The sequence below is a fragment of the Scylla paramamosain genome, chromosome 1 (assembly GCF_035594125.1).
Source record: "Scylla paramamosain isolate STU-SP2022 chromosome 1, ASM3559412v1, whole genome shotgun sequence".
NCBI lineage: Eukaryota > Metazoa > Arthropoda > Malacostraca > Decapoda > Portunidae > Scylla > Scylla paramamosain.
This window is the reverse complement of record NC_087151.1, coordinates 25,701,885-25,726,020: the sequence shown is the minus strand read 5'-3', so window position 1 is coordinate 25,726,020 and position 24,136 is coordinate 25,701,885. Positions and strand designations below refer to the sequence as shown.

Here is a 24,136-nt window from a genome sequence, read left to right as displayed (position 1 = left end):
AAATAGCAATTAAAGGTGGAATGATGGAGTGAAACAGGTGGCCAGGGATGAGAATAAAAAAAAAAAAAAGAAGAAAGACGCGCCACCGATATTGCAAGGAAGAGAGAAGACAGACAGAGAGAAAGAGAAGAGGCTGAGGGCGAGGGACGAAGGGAAGAGAAGGAGCTCAGGATGCAAGAAGGGAAGGCAGACGAGAACGTGAAGGCAGATGTAACAAGAAGAAAGGAGAGTGAGCAGAAAGTGAGGAGTCTGTGGAGGGTTAAGAGATCGCACGCCGCAGGTGAGGGTTAGGCGGTTCAGGTGAGGGTTACACAAGGATATACTGAGGGGAAAGGAGAAGGAACAGGTAACAAGTATCGTGCAGGATTTTTGTTATGCTTCATGGTTGTATGTGGGATGGCTGTATGTAGGGTGGTTGTATATTGGATGGTTGTTAGTATGGATGGTTGTTTGACGGATAGTTGTTTTGTATTAGAAATATATCCAGTACGTTGAATATTGGTGACTATGAGAGAGAGAGAGAGAGAGAGAGAGAGAGAGAGAGAGAGAGAGAGAGAGAGAGAGAGAGAGAGAGAGAGAGAGAAACACATGTATCGAAGTTAATACAGTTGACTGGATCGCAAAGGGTTCAGAAAAGATAGACCTTGCTGAACATCACGGATCTGACACGAGGCGCCTCATTTAGTTGCGTGTCACGAGTCTGTAATTAGTGTGTTCAAGCCTTTCACTCCCGAGCCTTGAATTTAGTTAAGCTTCAAAGTGTTTTTTTTTTTTCTCCCTCTCTTTTCTTTCCGGCAGCCAATATTACTAGTGTGTGATTACCGAGCGCATTTGTGTCACGCGTCGTAAAGAGGAGGAAGTGGTAGCATTGGGAAACGAAGAGGTAGTGCGAGAGAGGCAATAAAGAGATAATGATCCTTGTAGTAAATGTCGCTAAGGATTGACTTGTAAAAGGAATGAACGGTATATAAATTTTTTTTTTTTTTATTTGTATCCATTCGTTGATTTATTCAAGACTACCTTTAAGGAGCTTCTACGTGGCTGCAACATATAATTTTGTCACATACTTCTTTAACCTCCAAGGAGTGGACTGGCAAAGGATGCAGGGTGAGGTCAGGTCAGGGACGGAGTTCAGAGAGATAAGGCAGGATGAGAGAGGTGAGGTGAGGCTCCTGAAGGGAGGAGGAAAGAGGAAGGGGGGAGATAGTTGTGAGTATGTTGGAATGTCAGGTCATGCTGAAATGAGAGAGGTGAGGTCGAGTAGATGAGGGAGTGGAGAGGATGGTAGGGGACAAGATGAGGGGATTAGGTGAAGTAAATGTAGATGAATTGTATAAATATTTCGTAGATAAAGTTCATACAGGTCAGTTAGCAAATATCCCGTATGAAACAATAAGATCACAAAAAAATGACCCTAAATGGATGACTGCTAGGTTAAAGCATTATATAGGGCGTAAGAGAAGTATATATAAAAGATTAAGGGCAGGTGAAGAAGTTTTAAGGACACAATATAATTAATTAGTTAGAACAGTCAGGAAGTTAACGAGGATTTTATCCAGGGATTTTATCAGGTATACAGGACGAAGAATAAGGATACTGTCGGTCCATTAAAGGCAGCAGATGGGGAGCTGGTTAGTTCTGGGGAGGAGATTAGTAAACTTCTGAATGATTATTTTTTAACTGTCTTCACCCAGGAAAACATGCAGGATATGCCAGATAGTGAACAGGTGTTTAGAGCAGATGAGAATGAGAAGCTGACAGATATTTCCATAACTAGGGAGATAGTGGAACAGGAGATAGACAGGCTAAAATAGTTCAAGTCACCAGGACCTGATGAAATATATCCCAGAGTACTTAAGGAATGTAAAGAGATTATTAGTGAGCCGTTAGTTTCTGTCTTTAGGAAATCACTGGAGTCGGGTGAGGTACCAGTAATGTGGAGGCAGGCTAATATAGTACCCGTCTTTAAGAAAGGAGATAAAACTTTAGCGTCTAATTATAGACCTGTCAGCTTAACTTCAGTTGTAGGTAAAATGTTAGAGTCAATAATAGCGAGGAACATTAGGGAACATTTAGACAAACATAACTTGATAAATCAGTCACAGCATGGCTTCACGAAGGGGAAGTCTTGCCTGACAAACTTGTTAAGTTTTTACAGTAAGGTGTACGAGGCAGTAGATAATGGTGATAGTTATGATATCTTATATCTGGGCTTTAGTAAAGCATTTGACAAGGTACCCCATCAAAGGCTCCTGAGAAAGGTTAGGGCACACGGGATAGATGGGAAGGTGTTAGGCTGGATAGGGTCATAGCTTGGTAACAGGCGACAGAGAGTGGTAATAAACGGCTCGAAATCCGAGTGGGGTCATGTAATTAGTGGGGTGCCACAGGGATCAGTATTAGGGCCATTGTTATTTCTAATATATATCAATCACTTGGATAGTGAAGACAATGGATAGATGGAGGTGGAGGAAGGGTGACAAGAGGTGAAAGGTGTGGTGAAGGTAAAGAGTGGAGGGAGGTAGAAGAAGGCGGTGAAGTAAAGATGGTTGTGGTGAAGAAGACAATGAGTGGAGGAAAGTGAGAAGCTAACTGGGTGAAGAATAGTGGAATTAGTAGTGATGTTAGTAAATTTGCGGATGACACAAAGATAGGTAGATTAATTAGGTCAGAATCGGATGCCATCGCCTTGCAGGCAGACTTAGATAGAATGAATGAATGGACGGATAGATGGCAAATGCAATTTAATATCAATAAATGCAAAATGCTTAGTGTAGGTAGAGGAAACCTACACAATAGGTACACATTAAACAACCAAACTCTGGTAGGTACAGGGTACGAGAAAGATTTAGGAGTTATAGTTAGCTCTGAACTCCGTCTAGGGAAACAATGCATAGAAGCCAGAAACAAGGCAAATAGGGTACTAGGATTCATTTTTAGGAGTGTTAAAAGTAGAAGGCCGGAAGTAATATTAAAGTTATACTTGGCGCTGGTCAGACCTCATCTAGACTACGCTGTGCAGTTCTGGTCCCCACATTACAGGAAAGATATAGGTCTATTAGAATCAGTACAGAGGAGAATAACTAAAAGGATACAGGGGATGAGGAGTATTCCTTACGAGGCGAGGTTGAAGCTGTTAAAATTACATTTTCTAGAGAGACGTAGGTTTATAGGGGACCTGATAGAAGTCTTTAAGTGGTATAAGGGTTATAACAAGGGAGATGTAAGCAAAATTCTTAGGTTCAGCAACCAGGGTAGAACAAGAAATAACGGGTTCAAGCTTGAAAAATTTAGGTTTAGGAAGGAGATAGGAAAAAATTGGTTCTCAAATAGAGTGGTAGATGAGTGGAACAGACTCAGTAATCATGTAGTTAGTGCTAGGACACTAGATAGCTTTAAGAGAAGATTAGACAAGTTTATGGATGGGGATAACAGATGGAAATAGGAAGGTGTGTTTTATACAAGGACTGCCACGTGTAAGCCTGGTCGCTTCTTGCAGCTTCCCTTATTTCTTATGTTCTTATGTATTTCTTATGTTTATACATGCACAATAAGACATATAACAAAAATTGAATAGGATAAACTGCTAAGGACAAGCATTCCATACCCCTTCTCTGGGTTTACGCTTATTTTCACCGACACAAGAGAAAGAGAGAGAGAGAAAAAAAAAAGGCAATTAAAAGCGCGTAAATCAACTGAAGAATTTTCCACAGCATGAAAGTACCGAAGTGGCATGACGCTCTGTTGTTTGACGTGCTCCTTACGAGAGAGAGAAAAACTTGAAAGGGAAAAGATAAAAGCCATGACGTTAATTAAATGGAAACAGTTTTGCGACTTTTATTGTATGTGAAAAGAAACGCAGGAACTTAAAAAAAAAAAAGGAAAATAAGAAACGTAATTTAGAGAGAGAGAGAGAGAGAGAGAGAGAGAGAGAGAGAGAGAGAGAGAGAGAGAGAGAGAGAGAGAGAGAGAGAGTCGCTATCAACTGATAGATGATTGGGTTTTGAATACATATTTATTGATACCTTGATAAGAGCACACAAATACACACACACACACACACACACACACACACACACACACACACACACACACACACACACACACACACACACACACACACACACACACACACACACACACACACACACACACACACACACGCGCGTACAGATGAATCCGAATATTCGATTAAATTTTGTTCTCTCCCCTGTACATTGTCTTTTCTGACAGCGATTCTTTCGACTTCAGATCTTACCAACACACACACACACACACACACACACACACACACACACACACACACACACACACACACACACACACACACACACACACACACACACACACACACACACACACACACACACACACACACACACACACACACACACACACACACACACACACACACACACACACACACACACACACACACACACACACACACACACACACACACACACACATAATGACTCTACTTAACTAGGTGTAACATTGAAATGACCCATGAAGTACTGGCTAATGCAGGTAAAAACACACTGAAATATATACACCATACGATTACAAAGAAAAAAAAAAAAAGTAATTCAGCTTCTGTCAAAGGGAACAAGAAGGTGTACGTGATGGAGTAACTTGATTGGCTCACTTTTTTTTTTTTTTTTACGTTTGGCAGTCTTTTCCGACATTTTCTGACGTTTTCTCTCACACTGTTTTCATTTGCGTAGTACCATTAGTTCACGTCGACTCGCTTTTGTTTTTATCGTACGCATTTTTTTTTTTCTTTTTTCCTTTTTTTTCTTCTTTTTTTTTCCATCCGCCGCTCAGTATTAGAGGTTGACAGGTTATGAATGTGAACCAATTAGCCGTTGCTTTAGTGCAAATGAAATGCAGAAAAAAATATATATAAATTCATCCCCCATTTTTTTTTATAACAAGCTCGCCATTAATGTAGGGCAAAAAAATTAGGCGAGCGAGCACAATAGATGGATGAAAAAAGATAGGTGCGTTATGAGAGAGAGAGAGAGAGAGAGAGAGAGAGAGAGAGAGAGAGAGAGAGAGAGAGAGAGAGAGAGAGAGAGAGAGAGAGAGAGATAATCATGTAGAACATACTAATTCACAACGGCAAATCCAATCACAGCAGACATGTTGACCCTAACGAGACTGTTTTCTGATAAGCTGCACCACACTACACTGATTGACACTTAACCCATGTGATTGTAGTAATGGATGGGATAACACAGGAAACATGAAAATATAACAAAATACAAGTTAATTACCTTAAGAGAACAAGAAAACAAAACACACACACACACACACACACACACACACACACACGCAGAGACAAACACAAAAAAGATAAGCTGTTAAACATTATACAAGATTACCACGTTAACACCAAACTCCATTGTCAATATACGATTATACAATGGCTCATCTACAATATTACCAAGTTGTATATACACCTGATGTTTTGTATCATTTTGTAGCGCTAATCCAATATCAATAACGCGGCGCCGCCTCTCCTCACCACGCCGCCTAACACTTTCCCTCCGTTTTCGTTTTGGCATGTGTGTGTGTGTATGTGTGTGTGTGTGTGTGTGTGTGTGTGTGTGTATGTGTGTGTGTGTGTGTGTGTGTGTGTGTGTTGGGGGTGCCATCGTTTATTCTCAAATACTTTGTCCCAGATGTTATTATTATGATAAAAATAAATCCTTGCAAATTTTCACCACCCAAATAGGTCTGAGATCCCATACGAGAGAGAGAGAGAGAGAGAGAGAGAGAGAGAGGACAAAACAACCTATGATTCAAATATGATAATGATAGCTCACCCACGTCTGTGCCTCAGAAATAACAAACATTAAGGCGCGTCGCTCACGGCTGGGAGAATATGACAAGTAATGAAACACTCGCAGTTTCCCGACAGAACGTAGGTAGCGTAGGAAACAGAGCCCCGTGAATAAGATACCATTATTAATAGCCGCTACATTACTTAAAGAGAGGCAGGGTAACTTGAAAGGGAAAAAGTTAGAACCATGAAGGTGATTAAATGCATATAGCCCTTTGATTTATGTTAATTATAAAAAAAAATAATGTGAGAGCATGTGAGTAACAAACAGTTTGATAGCGAAAGTACGAACAAAGTAATTACGTCACATAGCTGAAAATGATTAATATTCTCTTTAGAAGCGTCGTAAAAAAATTAATCCCCCCAGCCCTTTGTGATCAACATACTAGAAACTGAGGAACAAAATTTAGTCTCCTCGAACCAAAGAGAAAGAAAAGCGATATTGAAGAAAGAAACTGAAATATAGGAGTTCGGCAGTCTGTAATGTATGAGTGTAGAGTGTCTTGAGTCTGTTCTTGATTAGCTTAACCTTCAGCGCCACACACCTTCCAAATTTCAAGCAATGGCCGGTAGTTAGTGGATAGAGAGTAAATAGATCATATGCGTACAGTTTTCTTGGATGAATAACTACACTCTTTCGATTATCTTGAACTTGATAAAATCCTGCAATTACAATGTAGAATACACTGAAGCTAATGCGATGGTATTAGAAGGGTTGAACAATGGATGGTTAATACACCCATTTCTTAGTGTTGATACAGTGTCCATTACTGTAATGCGTCATTGTGTGGAAAATACCAATAAATTTGTTATTTCTTGATTGATCATGTTGCTTGGTAGATTACTTATGAAATCTTGCCGATGATTTTATTTATTTATATACTTACTTTATTGTATTATTTGTTCTTTGTGTGTGATGTCTGTCTGTTTAATTATTGATGTTCTTGGTAGCTGACATACTCACATCTTTTGACTCAAGTTCATTTTCTGCTTTTAATCCATCTTCTTACAATAAAAAAAGATAAATATTTGGCCCTTTTTATTTAAAATGGTATGGCCATAGTTTTTTCTTTCTTTCTTTCTTTCTTTCTTTCTTTCTTTCTTTACTTGTCATCCCAATGTTTCCATTTTCTTAGTCCTCTCACTTGCTTTAAAACTGAGACGATCGTACTGCTGCTGCTGCTGCTGCCGCACACCCCAGGCTTGATGGTTTAATGACTGCCATCAATTGACTCATCACTTATGCAGAGGCCACTTTCTTATCCGTCAACAGCGGTTATTCGTTTTCTAATTATTCTATTAGAAGTAATGGGTCAGAATTATCGTTCCATCACCTTTGTTTCTTTGTTCCTCCAAATATTATATTCCATCTTCCCCCCAATAGTCTTTACGTCGCTTTCGCAACTTAGGCCCATATTCTGAAAGGCTTGGCCCTCTCACCACGACTATTTTCAAAGGCCACAGTGGTGATTAGCCGGGTTCTCAAGAATGTTTCTCCTGTTAATAATGTATAAATCTTATTAATCTATCACTAGAACCATAGAAACATCCTTAAAAATATATATTACTTTAACTACAGGTCTTTGAATGTAGTAGAGATGCGGCGCAGAAATGTTTCATTATTTGGTCCTTATTTAGTATAGCTTGGATGTATAACTTTCAGGCCTCATATTATTTTCTAGTTCAGTTTTCTGCATTAGCATAGATAACATTTCCTGGTAATCCAATCTTGTTTCGTGTCTTTCGTCAATATTAATTTTACTTTCATCCACTTCTAGCCTCCCATGACCTCCTCTTGTTTGATTAAATATTTCCTGTTCTTCTTACCTAACACTCTCTCAAAGAAAGAAAGAAAGAAAGAAAGAACGAGACAAAGAAAGAAATATTACTTCTCTGCTCTTCTGCTGTTTCCTCGTTTCTTACTACAACATGCTTTTACAACTTCTTAAATTGGAATTTCTTGTGTGTGTGTGTGTGTGTGTGTGTGTGTGTGTGTGTGTGTGTGTGTGTGTGTGTGTGTGTGTGTGTGTGTGTGTGTGTGTGTGTGTGTGTGTGTGTGTGTGTGTGTGTGTGTGTGTGTGTGTGTGTGTACGCCACGACATTGTACAAATTTCATTTTACAGTAAATGTCCTTCTCTTGTCCTCCATGGAAATAAGAAGCTCTTGGGTAATGACTCCCAGCCTTTGTAATCTGCTTGTAGTCATTCTCTTGCACTGAATACGTGCCCTTGTGGTACAGACCCTCGTAGCTGAGCAATAACAATGATATTTACCGTGTTCATCCTTATGACAAAGAATAAGAACACGCTACCATCAGTCTTAGGGTGTCGTGGTGGTGGTGGTGGTGGTGGTAGTGATAGAGCTACAACTTATACTGGTGTTGATGACTTATGGGAATATTGTTACATGTCGTGGTGATGGGCGGTGATGGCAATGGTCGGATGGTAACAATAGGAAGGGATGTGCTGGTAATGGTAGTGGTGGTGGTGGTGGTGGTGGTGGTGGGCAAGTGCATTTAGGTGCGGTGTTTTTGTTATTAGTGGTGTTGATGCGTTACTATTGTAGTAGATGGTAAATAATGGTGGTGGCATTAATAGTGACGAAAATTGTTGTAGTACATAGTGTTCTTATTGCTGATGAGGGTGATAACAGTGGTGAATGCATAAAACATGGCGGTGCTGGTGGTGCATGTGTTAGTGATGATGTTGGTGGTGATGGTAACGGCAGGGACTAGATGCGAGAAATAGAATATGGTGATGATAGTACGTAGTTGTGGCGATGGTGACTAGTATGGAAAGCAAAGCAGTGATGACTAAAGTTCTGGTGTTGCTGGTGGTTGTGGTGGTGGTGGTAGTGAGGGTGTGTTGATGGTAGTGGTGGTGGTGATAGGGGTGATGGTGATGGTGATAAGGGTGGCTGTGATGGTAATGGTGGTGGTGATAGAGGTGATGGTGATGGTAATGATGGTGGTGATAAGAGTGGTGTTTATGGTAGTGGTGGTGGTAGTGGTAGTGACGGGTCGGTGGGCGTGCATTACACTCCGTTACCATGCCAACGCCCCCTCCCTCCCTCACCCCGCCCTCAGGTATTGTTTTGACCTCTCCCCTCCCCCCAATCCCGCCCCTTCAAACCCTCACGCACCCTCCCCCCCCTTAGGCCACCACCCACTAACCCACCCACCCACCCACCCATCCCTTCCCGCCGCCTGCCCACGCGGCGCCTTCTGCTGGCTGCGGGGCGGCGGCAGGTGTAAAGGTGATTAACGCAGGAGTGTAGGTGTTGTTGCTACTTTATATTGTTATTATTATTATTATTATTATTATTATTATTATTATTATTATTGTTATCATTATTATTACTGCTACTACTACTGCTACTACTACTACTACTACTACTACTACTACTACTACTACTACTACTACTACTACTACTACTACTACTACTACTATTATGATAATAATAACAACAACAGTAACAACAAACAATAGTAATAATAATAATAATAATAATAATAATAATAATAATAATAATAATAATAATAATAATAATAATATGAATTTTTTCTTTTTTTATTCACGGAAACGTAATTTTTTTTTTTTTATGTACATTTACCATCAAAGTGCGAGAGACAATAGAACATTAAAACGTATCATGGCATAAAAACGTTTTAGAACTACGAAATATAACTATGATTACATTTTTGAGATGCCTGGAATCACCATTGCGCAACTCACTATTCACGGCACAATATTACCAATGAGTATTAGGTTCATTTAATAATCTCACTCATGATGAAACAAATTATCTAATATATTCACATCCTCCTCCTCCTCCTCCTCCTCCTTTTCATCATCATCATCATCATCAAGGGACTGCTGTTAGTATTTTGTATTACGACAAAGTTATGTGTTGAAGGGACTTAGGAAGGAAGGAAGGAAGGAAGGAAGCTGGACAATCAGTCAGTGTTATTGTTTGATGTTGGTGAATGTTTTGTATATAAATTAATTAATCTCATCCATTATTTATTTATTTATTTATTTATTTATTTATTTATGATTTTTCTTGACTTCATTTACTCTTTATTCTCTTCTTGTACTCTCTCTCTCTCTCTCTCTCTCTCTCTCTCTCTCTCTCTCTCTCTCTCTCTCTCTCTCTCTCTCTCTCTCTCTCTCTCTCTCTCTCTCTCTCTCTCTCTCTTAATCATCAACCCTCCCATTCCTTCCATTTCCCTCCCCTCCCACGCTCTTCCACACTCCCAGCGGACCTCCTACATACTCTCCCACATCCCCACGTCAGAAATCGAATCGTGTAGTATAACTTATACATGGGAAACAGCGGAGGGAAGGCAACATCCGGACCAATCAACGCTGTACTCCAAAATTAATCGATCAAAAAAAAGGAGTTGTAAGAACGGAGGATTTATCGAAAAAAAAAACAACACACACACACACACAAATGAAGCAAAAGAGTAATGAAAGTTCAATGGATACATAATTACAATTGATCTAACCTTCCATACAAACTTATAACACGATTTACTCCCTTATTCTTTCTATTTTATTCATTTATTTTATTTATTTATTTTTTTATTTATTTATTTATTTTTATTTATTTATTTATTTTTTTTTTGAGCTTCACATACAAAATCATTGAAACCTTTATTAATCTCGGAATACAAAGGAAAGAACTCACGCCAGCAAGCTTGTAAGTCCTCACTAAAAGATTGTTTTTGATAAACTACCCTACTTGTATCAAATGTGAAGTGAGTGATAGAGGATAATGAAAGCAAAGGCTTCCATCCGCACTTCCTTGCAGATGTAATGCCACTATGCACAAATTGCTTGTGTCATTTTGAAGACAAAGCAAGAGAGGTGAGACTAAAGTGGCTTGCCCGTGTGCAGAGGAAAGGTAATGAGTACACTGGTAGGAAGACAGTGGAAAACTAACCAGTGGAGAAGCAAGAGAGGAAGACCAAGGATTAAGGTTTTGGCTACACTGAAGGAAGACGCGCGGGCGATGAATGGAACAGAAGAACAGGCAGAAGATAAAGTAAGAGGAAAAACGTGTGTTCTGGCGTGATGACCTCTAACGGGAGCAACCAGAAACAAGACTCCAAAAACTTAACTAACCTCTGATAGAGTAGGTACCAGAACTACGTAAGAAAAAAGAAAGTAAAGAGCAAATTTTTATCGTAGTTGTGGAGGAGTGAGTGTGATTTCTGACGGGACCAGTTGAAAGAAGACTAAATATTTTCCTGACCCTTTATTGAATAGGTACCAGAATTATGTAAGTGACAGGATATAGATAGCCAGGATTAATTGTCATTGTAGGGGAGTGAGTTTTACCTCTAAATTAAGCGTGAGTAAATGGATAAAAAGAACAGGGGAGGATGGGTTAGTGTGCGAAGTAGGTGGATGTGAGTGTGAAGGTGTGTGGATGCATGGGAAGCTATTTATGGCTTCGTGTGGGTACGCAATGTCGATAACAACAAATGTTTATTGGTTAAGGACTGAAGATTAAATGGAGTAGTAGGGTGATTAATTTGTCGTTTGTGTGTTTGTACATGAGGCACTGGATAGTAGTAGGATGTTTGTGTGTTAGTTTGAGTTGCGTGTTGATGCGAGGGCAGGAATGATGAGCGGATATTCCGGTTAGGTCACTGTAGGAGGGTTTTGTAAGAGGCCGAGTGAGTGACTGTTTGTACTGGGTGTGCTAGTGGACAACTGATGCATAAGTATGTAGATAGACACACGTGAAGACACCACTCGAACAAATAAACAGATAAGGGAGAAAAATTGGCAGAATAATAATAAACAGACAAAAGAAAAAAATATCAGAGGTGTCACACACACACACACACACACACACACACACACACACACACACACACACACACACACACACGGTCACTTACAGACTAGTTGGCAAGGTAACAGCTGCTGGGAAGGGATGGCTGTGAGGTGCGGAAGGGACGGGCGTTGGTGGAGGCATTTGGGAGGGGGAGGGACTTGACTGCACCTGGAGGGCGAGGTACCGTGGGAGGTGAGGGGTGGTGAGGGAGGGGAGGGGAGCGAGGAGGAGCACGCAGCCTTGGAAACGTGACGCCTGGGGGGAGAAACCTTTTGGTATTAAGCAGGAAGGTGTATATTTCCACGTTTGACATGAAATGATACAGTTCCGCGTAGTTTCTTATCTTTAATGCCTTCATTTTCATGTTGGTTCACAGAAAAAAAAAAAAAGCTGAATTTAAAGTTTTTTACTCTAACTTTTCTCCTCCCTCTTTTTTTTCTCTCTCTCTCTCTTTTTTCTTTTCGTCAGTAGTGCAGCAAGTGAGAAGCGTCCCTGGGAAGTGTTGGCAGTGATGAATTTATGTACTCGTTTATTGATTTTTTTTTCTTTCTCTTCCTCTTTTTCATGCCATCATTCTACGTACAATGCAGTCGATTGTCTCCGTGAAAAGCTCGTGCTGGCTGGAGGCAACAAAATGTGAAAACACTTTTACTACGAAAATCCTCTTTGATGTCTCGTCACGTTCTCGGAAGTGTCCGCGTATCCGTAAGTCTGCCGCCCGCTTCCACGTCCCTTTATTCCCTGCTTCCCCCCACCTCTCTGTTTTTTTTTTTTTATTTGTTTATTTATTTATTTATTTATTTTGTTATATATGTATCAGATTTTTTATTTTATTCATTTTTTTTTATTTTCGAGATATTTGCCGCATTTTTTTTTAATATTTTTTCCTATTATTATTTTTTTTCTTGAAATCGGGCAACGTTCTCAGTTTTCTTTTCTTCTCTACTCGCCTCTTTATCATGCCTTTTCCTCCTCCTTAGTTTCTGTTTTTCTTTTCTTTCCCTTACTCTTTCTTTTCTTGTTTTTTCCTCCTTTCTTTACTCACTATCACTCCATCACCATACGGCCCCCACCCCGACCCCCTGACACCCTCATCTCTTTCTTTACCTTCTTATCTACAGATTCATACGAGCCGTCTTCAGAAAGCTCAAAAAGAGGAGTGGATGAGGGAAAGTATGGGAAGTCTGTGAGCCAGAGAGGGAAAAGTTAAATGTTTTGAAAAATCGGGAGTATTCTTGTAAAATTTTGCCTTGTATGTGGTCAGTTTTTTATTTTTTTTTTCTTGTTTGTGGTGTATTTGTTATAGAAAGATAGGTCATACTTTGAGTATATACATTTTATACATAAACCACGTAAATATTACTCGTTGCACTTCACTAACATAAATTACCGTTTTTCGTAATAGTATTCCTTGCCGGTACCACGACGACTGCACCCAACTTTCAACGTCAATTAACCAAAGTGCAGGAAGCTCTTAACGCCATTACAGTACCAGTAGCGCAAGGTAACACAAAGGAGGAGCAATCAGCTACATACCTTACGAGGCTGTTTGTGATAACGAACACCATCCAATCAGTTGTTAATGAAGGTAGTAAATGCCCCCTTCCAGCCGTCCCAAGCAGGTGAAAAAGAAAAGCCGTGCAACATGGAAGCCCCTCATTCTTCTGCCACCGAACGAAAGACCTCGTGGCCATACTGTCATGAGGTTCAAATAGTGATCAGCCATTCAGTGCCGATGTAGGAGGCGCTATTATCTGCGATGCATTGTTTTGAGTGTCGAGGCTTTGATAATGTTCTGATAGCAATGTGGTATTGTCAGAGATTTTGCTTCGGTCAGCTTGTTCTTCTGTGTTCCTTGTTTTCGTTGTGGGAGCATTTATTCTTGTTGGTTTTGTTTGTATATGTTATCTTGATTTAAGTTTCTCTCTCTCTCTCTCTCTCTCTCTCTCTCTCTCTCTCTCTCTCTCTCTCTCTCTCTCTCTCTCTCTCTCTCTCTCTCTCTCCCTCTCTCTCTCTCTCTCTCTCTCTCTCTCTCTCTCTCTCTCTCTCTCTCTCTCTCTCTCGTGTTCCTCCTCAAAACTCCATAACGAGAAAGTTACTCAAGTTGTCAGTTCCGCCACTCCACCCGCAGCGCCCTGAACACTCCTGCACGACGGCCCGCGGAGGGACCAGCCAGCAAACACACGCACCTTCAGGCACACGATCACATCACACGTTGCTTACCATGAACACAACGCAAAGGCAAGACAAATGCACCAGTCCCCTCGCCTCTGTCTCACCACGTCACTTAAACTACTCGTAATGTAGTGCACAGTATTCGGTGACTTCTCTCAGTTACCAAGAAGACTTCAAGGTTGTAGATGTGAGCGTGGTGGCTGATCATTTGTGTGCCTGTTGAGTGTTGTCGGTGTTAGTAAACTGTTACACATCGATACTGTGACTTGAGGTTACATTTCCTTAAGTGACAACCTCATACAAAGGAGCATTCCTCATATTATACAAAAGGGTTTCTGTCACCGAGATTAAGGTTCAAAGTTGTGACTCTGAGGTGATATCACTAATACCTTTGTTGATAGTTGTTACTGAAACATCCATTATTTTAAAAGATGTACCCTTATGAAAACATCTCATTTACCTGCAAATAATAGATAAACCTTATCACTCACAATATATATGTACGGAATCGCGTTTGGAGAAGATAGTTACTTTATAAAAAAGATAAAGTTTAGTAATTTCCAGCTTCAGTATTGCCCAAGTACATTTAAATCATAATGTGTTTCTTTATTTCAGTAAGCTTTAAATCATCAAGTAATCATAATCATATCTAGTACAACCCAATTCATATCCTTACGCACGTTTTGGTACTGCATGCATGAAACGAAAGGAACCTTAACTGTAAACCCCTGAATAAGAGGTGCTGTGAGAATTTAGGCGCACCTCTTTAGAAGTCCTCGTGGGTGAGATTTATGAAGACGTTGGTAATATTTCTCTTCCAGAAACGCTTCGTATAACATCACCCAGTCCTCGACCAGCGGACCACCTTCCCTCCTCCTCCCTCTCTCTCTCTTTCTCTCTGTACGCATTATAAAGTTGGTTCTAAAAGTAAACAAACAACGCTCTCATCATTTTTATGTAACCTGCTAACCTTTGAAAACTCTCTCTCTCTCTCTCTCTCTCTCTCTCTCTCTCTCTCTCTCTCTCTACTCTCTCTCTCTCTCTCTCTCTCTCTCTCTCTCTCTCTCTCTCTCTCTCTCTCTCTCTCTCTCTCTCTCTCTCTCTCTCTCTCTCTCTCTCTCTCTCTCTCTCTCTCTCTCTCTCTGTGTGTGTGTGTGTGTGTGTGTGTGTGTGTGTGTGTGTGTGTGTGTGTGGGTGCGGGTGGGTGTGGAGATGTGCCTGCGCGGGTGTTCACAAGGTCGCCATGTGCGTGCGTGCTTGATTGCTGGCAAACTCCACAATAATTATTTATAAGTCTGGTGTGAAGGAGGAGAAAGAGCTGGGGGAAGAGGAGGTCAACACCGACGCCTACGAGGAGGAGGAGGAGGAGAGACAGGAGTGGGTGGTGGAAGAAGAGTGGAAATATGAGGAGGATTAGAAAAAGGACAGATATAAAAAAGTAATAATAATAATAATAATAATAATAATAATAATAATAATAATAAAGAAAGGAAGAAAAATAAAGGTGAAGGGGAAGAAAGGAAGGGTGGAGGGAAGAAGGCGAGGTATAAGAGGTTTACGGGAAAGAAGGATGAGGGAGAAAGAATGACGCATTGAAGCAGGTTTTGAATCCTTTCCAGTGGTGTCGAGATGAAGTGAACCAGAGACAGAAGGATGAAGGATGATGGTGATGAAAAGCAAGGGGGAGGGAGAGGAAGGAGAAAATTGATGAATGTGTGTGTGTGTGTGTGTGTGTGTGTGTGTGTGTGTGTGTGTGTGTGTGTTTAGGGTTTGGCTGTATGTCGTATTAAAGATGTAATGTTAAACTACACACACACACACACACACACACACACACACACACACACACACACACACACACACACACACACACACACACACACACACACACACACACACACACACACACACACACACACACACACACACACATACAGTTTTCGTTTCTCAGTCTTCCAGGTTTTGTACTTGTCTGTCTGTCTGTCTATCTGTCTACCTTTATCTTTCTGTCCCATCTTTACAGAACCATTTATCCTCCTATCTGTCATCCTCTGTCTTACATCTTCATAATATCAGCAGACAGCCTTATACAAACGAACCAGTCTGTTGTCCGCTCTTCCTTGGTGTTTCCTTTGTGCGTCGACATGTATTTATTAGTGTATTTGAACATGCATCAGTAGGCTTATATAATTTACGTGCTTCTTCATACACCTTAAATTATGAAAGGACCGATAACGATGTATATAAATTCGTTGGTTTATGAATTAGAATATATATTTGCACATTACTAAATGATCCTTCAGGTTATGCTAAGTCCCATTCAGAGACATTCCTGGAGGTCACGTATGACCTTAGCAGCGCCACCGTCTCGTGCACGTGGTGTTGTGCACGAGAACCTCGCCTCCTGAGACTCGTGCCACTCGCCGTGCTCCTCCTGACACAAAGAAGTTAAGTTATAATGTACAAAAAATAAAATGTTCCCTCTAGTGTTATTTGATATGAATATTTTGGCAACTTTACGTAGGAATAACTTTATTACGCACCGAATATATTTACCCATCCTCCCTTTTCCCTTTAACTACGTACATTTGGGAGTGTGCTTTCAGAAATCTTTGTCTCAAGTTTCACTTTAAAGACCTATATTGTAGAAAAATAAATCTTCTCCCATTCCTAAGCATGATAATTCACTCGAATGCACCCCACTCGAATTGACTCTTGTTCCTACACACGCAACGACACATGTGAATAATTTTTATACGACCCTCACTGTGTGTTGCGAGAGGTCCTTGTTTGAAACACGCATATAGAGTTAAAAAGACGATAACTATTGGCTCCAAGGAGAAAGTCAAACGTTATATTTGTCTCTTCGATAACATTGTACAGTATTTTATCTTTTAACAATTTTTGCAGTCCAATATTTTCACGTGCATTGCCGAATCGCCCCGTTGTTGTGCCGATGTAGATCAGTCAGTCAGTCACTTCAATTGTCTAAGTCTGTTCTCATTTTCATTATTACTTACCTTTAGCTTTTATTGGATTTTCGTAACACACTTATTTGTTCCCGCCTGCGTCAATAAATATCAGAATAGACTTATAAACACTTCCTTGATCTGGATACTCTTTAAAAACAAACATAATGAGTTTGTTCCCTTATTTCCCCCAATATTTATCGCCGGGCTCCCCTCCAGTTATGCAAATGAACACATATCGGGCGTGCCACAAATCAGGAGGGCAGCAATACAAGTAAGAGGACAATACTCAGGCAAACATTAGAAAGAAGTGAACCGCGTACGTAACCAAAGCGCGGATCCTTTGTGTTTTGTGTTAATGAACATAATGAATTAAATGTATTAGTGTGTTTCTGCTAAAAATAGTTAACAGTTGTTCTCCCACAAAGGGCCGCCAAGAGTATTCTGTGACGCCACCCGTGATTTGATTTGATTTTCTTTATTGTTATAATATTACATTGCAGTAATTCTTATAAAAATAACAATTGCGTATATTGCCTAGTCTGCCAAGCCACGGATCACACGAGACCGTAAATAAGACAGAAGTAGAATATAGTAATTACTGTATTTTTGTAGCTATTGGTCAGTCTCCTCTACATATAAAAGGAAATAAGTGGTAAATAAACTTTGAAGCTGCCGACCTCGCATCACCGCGACTGCACTATCTAATAATTATGATGATACAGCAACACCACATCCTCTTTTATGACGAATGATATCCTCTATGACACGCAGACAGCACTTCAAAGGGACAGTTATATGAGCCTAAATTTCATGCACAAAGGAAGATGAAGAAACTGAACACAAAGGTCGTGAAAAACAACACAGGCAGACGTATCCTATTACCTTTCCTGAGATGGAGGAGGTGGAGCGAGGCCGCAGAAGATGCACAGGCAATTTCATAAGTTTATTTAAGATAACAAGGGTGCGTAGAAAGTTATGTGCCGGAGGAGAGGTTCAAGTTAGTATATAATATCGTGGAAAGGCAGTCACCACCACCTTGCCCCTGCCTCTGCCCTGCATTGTCCTCCGCCATACCGACTCGAGGCCCTTCCCTGCTCAAGACATACCCCCTGTTGCAGACACTCCCCTTCTGCTGAGTTTCCGCTAAATAAACCTACGATAAATGCAAACGAAATTAATATATCAGTACATATCACATTATAATAACAAAGGTAATACAGAGATACGGTAGTTCGAGCAATTATCGAGTTTCCAATACAAACATGCGGGCAAAATTATTCTGCGGGTATTGGTTTCGAATATAAATAAATAAATATCGACATGACTGTTTGACCTCGTACTAATTATGCACCAAGCAAACAGCAGTATGTAAATAACGTCCATACCTCCACCGCGACTTATTGCTACACAGCTTTCTCGCAGAATGGAAAGTGAAGCATTACTGAACGTTGAGCACTCAGGCAATGAGTAGAGCAGGGAAGAAAGCTCTGCGTCCATTAGGCTCTAGGTGTGTGTGTGTTCGTGTGTGTGTGTGTGTGTGTGTGTGTGTGTGTGTGTGTGTGTGTGTGTTTGTGTTTGGTCATCCTCGAAGACTAGTTAATGGACACTCCTATCAGATTATTGTTCGCTTAATCAAGTTGATTTTTTTCTTTATGTGCTCTTTGTTTGTTTGTTTACTTGTTTGTTTGTTTGCTTCCCTTTTTGTTAGCTTGCGTGCTTTGTGTCTGTGGGGGAGGGATGCCGTCCACTTCACCCACAGTGACGATCCGCCACAAGACATGTACGTTCTGCGTGACCTGTTCTGCACCTGTCAGGCGTTCTGCACCTGTCAGGCTTGCTGGGCCTGGGCAGGCTGGACTGCTGGTGGTGGTGTCTGCAGGGGCTTCTCTTGACCCCTCAGGGACGTCCGCTGGTGTCGAGTGTGACAGTGAGTTCGAGTCTGAAGTCTTTGAAATCTTTGAAGGTTCTGACCAGGAGGTGATGCAGACTGTGGTGGTGGCGGCGGCTGGGAAGCTTATGGTGACTCCTTCCGTGGTCATTCCTCCTCCACCACCACCACTACCTCCTTCACAAACAACAGGAAGTAAAAGTGTAAACTGACGATTGAGTATGTAAAAGTGCCTATAATGAAAACAATAAAAAGGTAAAATGCTGAAAGAAAATCTTACAAAAATAATGATAATATATATTCTTTTGAAATAATAAATAAAGAAATATGAATGCGCCAAGAATATTAGATTTCTTTGGGGTAATAAAAATATCATTGCATGGACTATTAATAGCAAATACTTTAATGCAGCTGTGACTGTGGTATTAGTAGCAGAATTTCATACCTCATTGATGTATCCAGTAGCTTCGAAACAATATCATATTAGTAGTTTGTTATGCTTGCCAATGAATGAATGAATAAATAATCATTGGCGGAAAAATTATATATACTTTACGCAGACCTCCTTGTATATGTGCGTGTATGTGTGCGTGTCCGGGATGAGAACTGACCTACACATGGGGTCGATATTCTCAATACAGATCCACTAAGATAAAACAAACTAATTTTACCTTTTAATTAATAACACAGGACAGTCGAGTGTAATTAGCGTGAAATATTACAGCGTTTGAGGAAATATGCTTTGTATGAACCTGCTATATATTTTTTTTACCACGACGCCTCCCCCTCCACCACCACACACACACACACACACACACACACACACACACACACACACACACACACACACACCTGTTTCACCACTTCCCAGAGTCTCGTGGTCCTTGCTGCCTCCCGGATAAATTGTTCCCACCCTCACTTCCTCCTCCTCGGTAAGATTTTCAGGCAACTTACGTGTAATTTTATACGGTTATGCTCAGACTTATGTGGCTGTGATTACACGTGATGAAGAAAACCTGCCAAAAAAGACGGAAATATGATACTGCTCGTGCCCAAGGAAAATATTTAGGGAAAAGTTTCATGCTGCTTCTAACGATGCGACAAATATTGAGGATGAACGGCGGGTCACGACTGCAGGAAATACTGTACTGAATAAAATCTGAGCCATAATAGTGAGAGAGAGAGAGAGAGAGAGAGAGAGAGAGAGAGAGAGAGAGAGAGAGAGAGAGAGAGAGAGAGAGAGTACGTATACATGTGTTTTCCCTATGACTCGTACTATTTTCGTCATTACTACCACACACACATACACACACACACACACACACACACACACAGAGAGAGAGAGAGAGAGAGAGAGAGAGAGAGAGAGAGAGAGAGAGAGAGAGAGAGAGAGAGAGAGAGAGAGAGAGAGAGAGAGAGAGAGAGGATAAGTTAAACGTGACTCCTACACACACACACACACACACACACACACACACACACACACACATACATAATGTCCATGCTAAAAATCTCAGGAGTGTTCCTCGTGTTAACAATGTAGAAATCTTGTTAATCTGTCACTAGGATCATAGAAAAATAAATAAATAAAAAACAGACTTGAAAATTCGTGTAATATCAACTAGAGCCTTTTGAAAGTAGTTAGGATGAGGCACGGAAGCGATTCAGAATATGTTCCTAAGTAGCAACATCAACCACAACAACAACCGCAACAACAACAACAAGAACAACAACAACAACAAAACAGCTGCAACATTAGTAGCGTAAGAGCAGCAGCAGCAGCAGCAACAGCAGCAGCAGCAGCAGCAGCAAAAGCAAAAGCAACAATGCGTAACAACATATTTTACCCGTGAAATACGAGCTTTAATGTCCACAAGTAGCTGGGCTTGTGTGTGTGTGTGTGTGTGTGTGTGTGTGTGTGTGTGTGTGTGTGTGTGTGTGTGTGTGTGTGTGTGTGTGTGTGTCTCTCTCTCTCTCTCTCTCTCTCTCTCTCTCTCTCTCTCTCTCTCTCTCTCTCTCTCTCTCTCTCTCTCTCTCTCTCTCTCTCTCTCTCTCTCTCTCTCTCTCTTACACATTTCCTCCTACGCTCCTTCTCCCTTCTTTTCCCCTCCTCTCCTTTCCTTTCCTCGATCTCCTCTACCCTTCCCTTCCCTTCCCCCTTCCTTTCTCCCATCCTCCACCTTCCCTCGTCAAATAAATATGCCAGTGCGCTTGCCAAAAGTCACCATAATGTGCAAGCCGCCATAATATATTCGCTCATTCCAGTCTATTACCTGACAAAATATTCCGATCATATTAGAAAATAACTGAACAAATAAGACTACAGGGGGAGAGAGAGAGAGAGAGAGAGAGAGAGAGAGAGAGAGAGAGAGAGAGAGAGAGAGAGAGAGAGAGAGAGCATTATCATAGGGTAGAGAAGGAAGTGGAGGAAAGGGAAAGGAGTAGGTGGAGGAGGAGGAGGAGGAGAATGAGAGATAGATAAGGAGGGAAAGGAGGAGAAGGAAGGAAACGATAAACGCAGGTACATATGAGGCAGAAGAGGAGGAGAAACTGGTGAGAGGAAAGGAAGACGAGAAGGAATGAGAGAGAGAGAGAGAGAGAGAGAGAGAGAGAGAGAGAGAGAGAGAGAGAGAGAGAGAGAGAGAGAGAGAGAGAGAGAGAGAGAGAGAGAGAGAGAGTTGAAATATCTGAACTTTAAAGGTAGACAAAATATTTCAATGGCAACACAAGAATTTCGACTGACTGACTGAATGAATGGCGATCTAACTAACTAACGTATTATCTAACTAATTTATTAACTAACAAGTAACTAAACTGACCAAATAAGTAACTAACCAACTAACTAACATTTAAATAACTTACTGGCTAACTGGCTGACTAACTGACTGACTGACTGACCGACCGACTGCCTACATAAATAAATGACGGACTCACTGTTTAATTGTTGGGTAATAAGGCAGTGAGTTTAGTAAAGTTCATGCACAGTTCTTATCAGCAAGCTCTCAGTGTATCCAACAAGCCGCTGCTGAGTTAGAGTCGCTTCCCTTGAACATTTGAGTGAATCGCTGTAGTCAAGGAGGAAGTGAATACAAAAGCAAATGAGTTAGCTTATGTATACTGATGTTAATACAAAACATGGTGAACATATAATGAGTCAGCAAACGCATGGAATTCTGAAAATAATAATAATAATAATAATAATAATAATAATAATAATAATAATCCCTACTTTAGTTAGTTAATTAGTTAGAAATAGAAGGAAAAATAATAATGAGTAAAAAAAGATTCGAAAATGTTAAAAAAATAAATAAATAAAAACTGAAAAAAAGAAGAAAAAGAAAAATATGAAGAAAAAATGCAGTAAGAAATAATTGAATGGATGAGTGAATAGAAGGAAACAATGACGAAACAACAAAGGAACACAAAGATGCTGAAAAGACAGTAAATGAGGAAAAGCCAAGGATGAGGAGGGACAAAAGGAGGAGAGGCAAGAAAGACGAACAAGGAAAAGAAGGAATACACTTCTTCCTCTTCAGCTCTCTCCTCCAATTTGCCTCCGTATTTGCTGTGTCTATATTTTTTTTCTTGCGTCATTTACATCAGAGAGGAGGAAGGGAAGGAGGACGAGAAGGAGGAGGAGTAGGAGGAAGAGGAGGAGGAGGAGGAGGAGAAGAAGGAAGAGGAAGAGACTTTGATGGTGGAAAGGCTGATGGTGGTGATGATGTTAGCAAGAAGGAGGAGGAAGAGAAGGAACAGAAGAAGGAGGAGGAGGAGGAGGCGGAGGAAGAGGAAGAGGAAAAGGGAACCGAAGTAAATGTCGGTAGAAAAAAGGAATTAGACATCAATAAAGAATATGAAGGTAAAGAAAAAATGAGGAAGAAAGAAACGGGAGGAAGAAGAAAGATTATCACCTGATGGACGAAGAAAGAGAGAGAGAGAGAGAGAGAGAGAGAGAGAGAGAGAGAGAGAGAGAGAGAGAGAGAGAGAGAGAGAGAGAGAGAGAATATGCTGTTTTTTATCATTATCATTTTTGTTGTTATACCTCAGTTCAGTTATTTTATCTTCTTATCTTTATGCATCATTTTTTTTTGTTATTATTTTGTGCTGACTTTTTTTTCTATCCCTTTGTCATCGTTTGCATTGTCTATTTTTTTTTTTTCATCATTGAAGAGCAAGAATCCCTCCGTCTCTCTCTCTCTCTCTCTCTCTCTCTCTCTCTCTCTCTCTCTCTCCCACCGACAATCAGTAAGAAGTGCACCGCGTTGACGTTTTCTTCACCCCAGTACGCATCTATCTTGCGCCAATTTACATTTGAAGCCGCGACAGAAAACGTACCGCTCGCGATCCAAGGAAGGAGGCACTTAGGTAGATTTACGGCCCCGGCTCTCCATGAATATATCTTTTAGTGGGGTTGGGGAAAAAATACAATACAGTGGTGGTTGTGAATCTACGGCGTGCCTTGGATTACTGAGGGTGGAAGGGCGATTGGTGTTGTTGTTGTTGTTGTTGTTGTTGTTGTTGTTGTTGTTTTATATTTTCAGTTCGATGTCCAGTATCTTTTTTTCCTTCATTGGTCGTCTTCTTTCGATTTTTTTAATGTTTTTTTTTTTATGTGTGTGTGTTCTCTCTTCAATAGTATTATTATTATTATTATTATTATTATTATTATTAGTAGTAGTAGTAGTAGTAGTAGTAGTAGTAGTAGTTGTAGTAGTAGTAATAGTAGTCTCGATACATGGATTCTTGTCCTTTTCTGGGGGAGTTACATGGAAGGAGGCGAGGAGTAATCTTAATTAACTCCATACATTTCCACAAAAACAAGAAATATTCTTTCACAAAACCAGAAGAATATACATACTCGTACTTTCATCTTGTGTACTTATTAATTTCATAATCTCCATAATACAGTTTTTTTTTATACTTAAGTTGCTTTTTTTATTTTATCTGGCATTCATAGAAAACAGAAATAGCGTATCATTCTCTCTCTCTCTCTCTCTCTCTCTCTCTCTCTCTCTCTCTCTCTCTCTCTCTCTCTCTCTCTCTCTCTCTCTCTCTCTCTCTCTCTCGGTAATGAGGAGGGGGTGGTGTGGCTGGTATCACTGGTCCTAATTAATAACTTGCAGATGCCGGCGACAGTGATGAAGAGGAGGCGTGATGGTGACCTGAGCGTGATGCTGATGGCGCTGACGATGACGGAGAGAGAGAGAGAGAGAGAGAGAGAGAGAGAGTGTGTGTGTGTGTGTGTGTGTGTGTGTGTGTGTGTGTGTGTGTGTGTGTGTGTGTGTGTGTGTGTATCTTAATTATATTTGTAGGCATTATTATTCTACTGTCACGTAGAAAGATCTGTTAACTTTTATTTTTCATTCATTCTTTCTTTTTTTCTCTTTTTCTTTCTTTTTTTAT

At 40.5% G+C, this 24,136-nt stretch overlaps 1 long non-coding RNA gene across 1 annotated transcript in view; it reads left to right on the top strand.

Moving 5' to 3' along the window:
* LOC135100330 (uncharacterized) overlaps positions 1–19,167 on the top strand; it is a 140,835-nt gene extending 121,668 nt beyond the window's left edge. Inside the window, exon 5 of the long non-coding RNA XR_010268641.1 lies at positions 18,554–19,167. This is a non-coding gene — a long non-coding RNA (uncharacterized LOC135100330). The remainder of the gene's footprint in view (positions 1–18,553) is intronic.
* Positions 19,168–24,136: the final 4,969 nt, after the last annotated feature.